At 38.4% G+C, this 7,916-nt stretch overlaps 1 pseudogene across 1 annotated transcript in view; it reads left to right on the top strand.

Annotated features, from left to right (window-relative positions):
• Window positions 1-2,525: 2,525 nt before the first annotated feature.
• LOC135212134 (uncharacterized) overlaps window positions 2,526-7,916 on the top strand; it is a 10,184-nt pseudogene continuing 4,793 nt past the window's right edge. Inside the window, exons 1-3 of the transcript XR_010313823.1 lie at window positions 2,526-2,783; window positions 5,352-5,524; window positions 6,139-6,251. The product of XR_010313823.1 is annotated as an uncharacterized LOC135212134 (transcript). The remainder of the gene's footprint in view (window positions 2,784-5,351; window positions 5,525-6,138; window positions 6,252-7,916) is intronic.

The following is a 7,916-nucleotide window of genomic DNA, read 5'->3' as shown; positions in this document are numbered from 1 at the left end:
TGGAACTTACGGAAATTTTAAAACAAAGAACTTTATGGCAACTACACTCCAGATTTTTACGACGATAAATAGGTCGTCTCGATTTAGCATATGCAGCCATACCTCGTTTATATAGGATGTTATGAAGATAAAGTCAGGGCCATCAAACCCTGGCTCAACCTTTGACTTGTTACTACTCACAAAAGTCTCAGATAAAAACATCAAATGCAGTTATGGGCACAACTCTGGAGTTCTAGAAAATTTGACCTTAAGCCCCGAATATTTGAGTAAAGTACTTTGCAATTTATCTCACTGTAATGAGTAACAAGGCCAGGGTTTACTCAGTGTCTTCGAAAAAAGTAAAATTAACACCAGAAAATCAATATCAGAACTAATAAATAGACTCGACTACAGTAAAAGTGCAAAAATCAAAAGAAAAGCAATAAACAACGATTTCATCAACAACAACAGTATTTACGTTATTTACAAAACTTCTGTTAAAAGTATGAATAATACGTCCATCTATCATTGATTAAAAGTTCAGGAAGCAACCGGTCAAGAAAGTGGGGCCGGTACACATCGTAAGGCAAATGAAATATGCCAGGTTTGCCACAACACAACGGGGGGAGGGAGGACAATCAGTAGGCACAGCTGAGGAGGAAAAGGTGAAGGCACATCCCTGATAATCCACCAAGCAACTTTTCAAAAAGACAGCAAAGTAAACAAAAAAGAGGATAGATGCCTAAATGTATCCTCAGGCAAGGGAACTCAAACCCAAGAGCATGGAAGGCCACGGTACAATGGCTATGGCACATCCCAAGGTTAGAGAACAAAGTTTGAATTCAGAATAAAGAGTCCCTTCTGTCCACTGGTCTGATATCAGTGTCCTTCTCCTGAAAAGGTTGCCTGCCAAGGATAAAGAGTCTTGTGAAAGGAAGGACGGCATGCCCTGAATGGAATGTTGCTAAGAAAAGCCACATTAACCCCCCTTCCAAAAGAATTTCTGCGGTAAGGTGAACCCAACATATGTTTCTGTTTGCAATAATTAAATATACATTTTTCATCTTTACTCCACCCGTTTTAACGTCTGCTTTACTTTGTGTTCTAAAGATGTGTTAATTACACACATACACCCACACACACACACACACACACAGTATATATTCTACTTTCCCACCGTTATCACTACATTAAGGGGTCGGTTGCCTGATGCGCCTTCTCCATTGCCTTCTATCAAAGGCATCATCCTCCACCAAACCTCTTCTCTCTATATCTTCCTTCACTTTATCTCGCCATCTAATTCTCTCTCTCCCTCTCGATCTTCTTCACTCTCTCCCCATCATCCATCCCCAACACATGCCCATACCATCTCAATCGTGACTCTCTTATCACCTCTGCAATTTTTACTAAGGCTGCCCTTTTTCTTATGCCATCATTTAGCAGTCTCTCAAGCAGCGATATTCCCTTAACCCACCTCAGCATTCCCATCTCTGTTCTCTGACGGAGGAGAATGACGGAGAAATTAATGTAATCGGAAAAAACATCCTCACGATCCCCTAAGCCAAGGAATTCAGACCCAACAAGCAAATCTCAAGTGTCTACCTTAGTATTCTCTTTTCCCTTACGCCGGGAGTAAGCCTACACTACTACTGTTGTTGTTGTTCTTCTTCTTCTTCTTGTTCTTGTTCTTGTTGGTGGGATAGGGAAGCCTGAAAAGGTCTGAAAAACGTCTTCTGCGTATAGTTAAAGGTAAAGTAATTTATGATTTATTTTTCATTCTAAAAGTTGTTAAAAAAAATAAATTAGTGTCTTTTAAAAAACAGTAATTATATGTATTTTAAATAGTAATATATATCTAATATATATATATATATATATATATATATCGATTATAATACATATGTATTAGGTATATTATATTATATATTCAATATGTATATGTATATATTATAGTATATATAGCATATATATATCAAGTACATGTATGAGACTGTATTTTTCAAGATAGAAAATAGTAAAAAAAAAATAGTTATAAAAACAGGTAGCTTTCGACCGTTTGGACAACGTACCTCAATTTAGGATTAATCCTGATATACATTATTGTGGCCATTAACTCATTATTTCCGGTCGCGTATAGTGATGCACCATATATATATATATATATATATATATATATATATATATATATATATATATATATATATATATATATATATATATATAAAGTTCAGTAAACGGAATGAAAGGAGTTGCAGCCAGGGGACGAAGGGAAGCTGCAATAAAAAAAAACTCAAGTAATGCCTACAGTGCACCGCATAAAGTGCACTGAGGACACTACCCCACTAAGGGGTGCAAAGCAAATGTACCTCTCGAACATAGGCGGACTGAGTCACCACCATTGTTGTTCCCCAAAAAGAGGAAAAATGCCGATTTTCGCTTCGCCTCTGAAAAAAGGACAATGGAAGCGCCTCGTCACAAGGTCCATTGTCCCCATTATCTTCGTCGAAGAATGGCCGCCCTCTCTGGGCATAAAACCCAGCGGCTCTTGTGTACCCATCGTTATTCCAAGAGGGGCCAAGACTGGGATCATACCTTGAACGGCTGTGTCCCTTCCGACACCCCCTCGTCCGTTTAACCGGTGTTTCCTCCAAATTCACTCTCCTGCTTTCTGGCCAAGCTCGCACTCATCCTTTCAATTCCCTCTTCCCTACATCTCAAGACTTCAAATTCTTCTCTCAAGGTTTTTTTAAATCGAAGTGAAACAAATAAACTACAAAATGGGATACTGGAATACCGAGATCAAGGTGAGTACTGAGAGTCGCCATCATTTTTTGGTTTTTCACAACCGGTTTTCTTCTTATATTAAGAGCATACTGCATTGGGTTCACAGTTTTTTTTTATTAATTGATTGATATAGAGTTTAGGCCAAAGGCCAAGCACTGGGATCGATGAGGTCATTCAGCGCTGGAAAAGAAAGTGCGAAAAGGTAGGTCTGGATGATGTAACAGAAGGAAAACTTCGCAGTTCGCTATAAAACAAAGGTTAGGAGAGGGTGGATAACGATATGTAAGAAAGAGAACATGAAGGGAGGTACAGTAAAAGGAATGAAAGGGAGTTGCAGTTAGGGACCAAAGGGACGCTACAAAGAGCCTTTAATAATGCTTACAGTGACCCCCATGAGTTGCACTGACGGCAATAACCCCCCTACGGAGGCGGGGGATGGTTCACATTTGGTGATTTTGCTTGTATACACCTGTGACGAATGAAGACAAGAAAGTCCCTTTAGATTTTATCACATAATATTTCGTTGATGTCACTGTTAACAATAATCGAAATTGTGACTTTTTCTTGATATATCAAAAACTGAACGTTTTAAGGAATGACAGAAAAGCGTTCGTGAATCAAGGTTTTCAGTACATGACTAGTAATTTGCTGTAGCGATTAGAATTTTTTATGCTATAAGCGAAGTTTTTTTTCAGGTATAGACAAAAAAGGGTGGCTGGAATTAAAATTAATTCTTAAACAAGGGTGACTTATTTCTCAATGGATTTGTAAGTTACAATTATTGACGGATTGACCAGAAAAGTCAGCAAAGACAGGGCAACATTAGACTAAGTTTCTTTGATGAGAAAATGGGTCACGGCAGCCGCCAATGTTTACTGCTAATGTAAAGGAAACAGTACCAGCTTCTATGGGTACAAATGTTTTAGCAGATTTAACTGAGGAAATGGGCAGTTTGTTTACAAATTTATTGTGGAATTGCTGACATATACCGATGATTCTATTTTAAATGGTGATGGTGAAGGGAATCCTTTGGTCTAGCTCAGGTAATCAAGAGCATCTGCAGTAGAATAGAAAGGTTTTTAGGGAAATGGGAACTTGTCAGCTCGATCAATGACCGCAAGGCAGAGTAGTGGGAATAGTGATATCATGAAGCGAATGGTTGTCAAAATGCAAAGGCTTTTGAAATGAGCTATTGCGCAGTGTGGGTATATTCATAGGGGAGTGAAAGCAGGAGAAATGTGGAGATAAGACTACCAGTTGAGATCGCTTTCATAGGAGACATGTTGGTTCACAACGTTTCGACCTGATTCGGTTCATTAAGAGGACGAAGGTTTTTAAATGAGAAGTAGAAGTCTAGAGCACGACATAGCCACTATGGAGCTAAGGAGGTAATCCAGTCCAACTCAGTGCCGGTCCCGAGCCCGGATAAATAGGGAGGGGTGGAACCAAAAAGGGCATCCGCCCGTAATATAATATCTGCCAAAGCAATTGTGAAAAGTGCCGCTTATGATAGAAATAGATGGGGCGGGGTCATTGAAAACAGCGACCTTGATTAGGATCAGAGTTTAGAAGAGAGAGAGAAAAAAAAGTAAAGACATTCGGATATTCGTTGGCTTTGATATTTATCGTTTATCAGTTATAGGATGAAAGGTGTGTGTGTTTGTATATATGTATACACACACACACACACACACACACACACACACACACACATATATATATATATATATATATATATATATATATATATGAATAATTATCACATCGAACCGTGATTCATTTATATATCATTCAAGCTACAAATGTCCTTTAATATCTAAATTCACTCTACCCCCCAAATGATATATTTTCATATATGTACCGAAGGGGAATTTTTTAGTTGATAACAATTTCGTCCCCCATGGGGATCGAACCACCGTCCAAGTGGACGGGACGAAATCAGGACAGTCAATGACGCTATCCAATCAGCCAACAGAGACGCTATAAGTTCATATCGATTCACTACATATAATATATAATATATATAATTATATGTAAATATTTGTTATAAATATATAGATAATATATATATATGGATGTATGCATACATATTATGTATGTATATGTGCATATAATGTATACATATACAAACATTTGTTTATACGTTTATACAAACTGTATATATATATATATATATATATATATATATATATATATATATATATATATATATATATATAGATATATATATATATACATATATATAGATACTATAAATCTACTATATATATATATCATATATATACATATATATATATACATAGATATATATATATATATATATATATATATATATATATATATATACACATATATATATATATATATATATATATATATATATATATATATATATATATATATATATATATATTTATATAATCTATATATATAATATATAATTATAATATATATATATATATTATAATATATGTATGTATTATATACTATATATATAATATCTATATATATATAATATATATATAGTATATATTCTAAACCTCAATGGGGCAAATTATTATAAAAAAAAACCGTTGCTTTGGTTTCAGAGTCTGTTCTTGTGCTCACTCGTAGCGCTGCATCTCCCACAACCTTTGTCGAGCTACGAGATCGAATGCCTCTCCGTCGACTTCGACTGCGGCGACATCACGAACACCTTCGCCTCCGTCTGCCTGAAGATACAACAACTACATCAACCCAGGACCCACCTACATTTCCAGACGTTTGTACAGAGACGGAGTTTTACGTTCGTCGTTCTCAGCCTCAGAATGAGAGTCAGAAGGACTCTTTTTGCACTCGCACTTTCTCTAAAAAACAGTTGGTTATCCATTAGACAAAAGGATGAATATAGTTAGCTTTGCTCTGTGAGGAACTGGAGAAGTTACTTACTTGAAGGCAACCCTCTTAACACATGATATAATTTAAAAAAAATTACAATGTTAAGCCCATTCGGAATTTTTAAGTTTTTTGTTTTTGCAGATTTCTTGTCGACTACAAATCATTGCTTGCGAAAATAGACAATGCATTGAAATTCTCTCTGACTCTCTCCATATACTAACCCTTGATAAGAAATTGTTATTCTCTCTCTCTCTCTCTTTCTCTCTCTCCAGATACTAACCCTTTAGCGTTATTCCTTTTAGATAAGAAATTGTTATCTCTCTCTCTATTCAGATACAATCCCATTGACGTTATTCTTTCCTGGGGGTTACGTTATCAACGAAAGAGTGCCCGAAAATTCACTTTATTCCTTTACTACAATAGAGAAACTCTCTCCTGGCACTGAGCCAAACTGACATCCTGCAGCCATACCCTATCTGTTAAAATTTCCTTTCACAGAGCGACGATCTGCTGACAACTATACCGTATATTCTGCGACGTCTCCATCGCTCGTCCACCCAAGAGCTACCCACTTGTCCATGGCTGACGAAGAACCTCTGAAGGCATTGAAGGTAAATAGTAAATGCATTTATCGTCTTCGTCGGCCCCACACCGCCTGACGCACCTTCTCATGTGCTTTGTCTTTCACAAATCTCCACTTCCTCTCATCTACTATCCTCCCAAGGATAGGACGAAGTACTTTTCCATGCCATTACCATCTGCCTTTCATCATTATCTCATCTCCGCATGGAACTTCCGTAACCTCCCTTATGGAATCATTTCTAACTCTGACCTGCCATCTGACTCCTAATGTTCTTCTTGAAGCTTTATTTACAAGTCGACAAAACCTCTTATGTACGTAGAGTCTCACTGTCATTCTTTGATCCATGTCCGTACAGCCATGCAGATCGTGCCATATTTATATATATAGCATAATCTTACTTTTATATGCAAATGAGTCTGTTTGGTTTTCAGACCTTATTCTGCCAGCCCATTGCTTGACTTGCCTTTTTAAGCACAGAAAAATGTCCAATAGTCATCTTTTCTACGGCCTACTGCTTTTCAGATGTTTTGCAACTCAATCGTGGTGATATTGAAAGAAGGATCTTAAATCTAAAATCTTTATGAAAATATTGTTTTACGAATAAGACATTTAGAAGCAACTGAACGTCCTCTAGTGCTGCATTTCTAAACCTTTCGATGCTTCCAGACCCCCCCAATGAATTGACCAATGGGGTTCTGTACCCTTTGCTTAAGTCCACTTAAGTCCTATGTGCTAATAATGTAACTTAATATACATAGTTTAATGCATACTTCAGGTATGAATAGCTAGGAATAGAATAAACAAGAAACCCCAAAGCATTTACTGTTTTATATAGTTATTTATTTACAAAATTTCCCCATGTATACATTAACACATTCAAATCAAATATTATATACAAATATCAGAGATCAAGTCCCATACCCCCAGCATGTAGTTCCCATTACCCTTGCATACCCTCAGCATATGTTTCACATACCCCTTTGATACCCTCAGCATGTGGTTCCCATACCCCTTGGATAACCCCCGCATATGGTTCCCATACCCCTTGGATACCCCCACCTTGTGGTTCCCATACCCTTGGATACCCCCTGCATATGGTTCCTTACCCCTTGGATACCCCCAGCATGTGGTTCCCATACCCCTTGAATACCCCCTGCATGTGGTTCCCATACCCCTTGGATACCCCACGCATTGCGGTTCTCATAGACCTTGGATACCCCCCGCATGTGGTTTCCAAAAACCCCTTGGAAATAACCCCTGCATGTGGTTCCCATACCCCTTGGATACCCCCTGCATGTGGTTCCCATACCCCTTGGATACCCCCCGCATGTGGTTCCCATACCCCTTGGATACCCCCAGCATGTGGTTCCCATACCCCTTGGATACCCCCCAGCATGTGGTTCCCATACCCCTTGGATACCCCCTGCATGTGGTTCCCATACCCCTTGGATACCCCCCGCATGTGGTTCCCATACCCCTTGGATAACCCCTGCATGTGGTTCCCATACCCCTTGGATACCCCCCCAACCCGCATGTGGTTCCCATACCCCTTGGATACCCCTGCATGTGGTTCCCATACCCCTTGGATACCCCCCGCATGTGGTTCCCATACCTTTTGGATACCCACTGCATGTGGTTCCCATACCCCTTAGATACCCTCAGCATGTGGTTCCCATACCCCTTGGATACCCCC

Source organism: Macrobrachium nipponense, chromosome 40, assembly GCF_015104395.2.
Source record: "Macrobrachium nipponense isolate FS-2020 chromosome 40, ASM1510439v2, whole genome shotgun sequence".
NCBI classification, from domain to species: domain Eukaryota; kingdom Metazoa; phylum Arthropoda; class Malacostraca; order Decapoda; family Palaemonidae; genus Macrobrachium; species Macrobrachium nipponense.
This window is presented reverse-complemented; position numbering and strand designations above follow the sequence as displayed.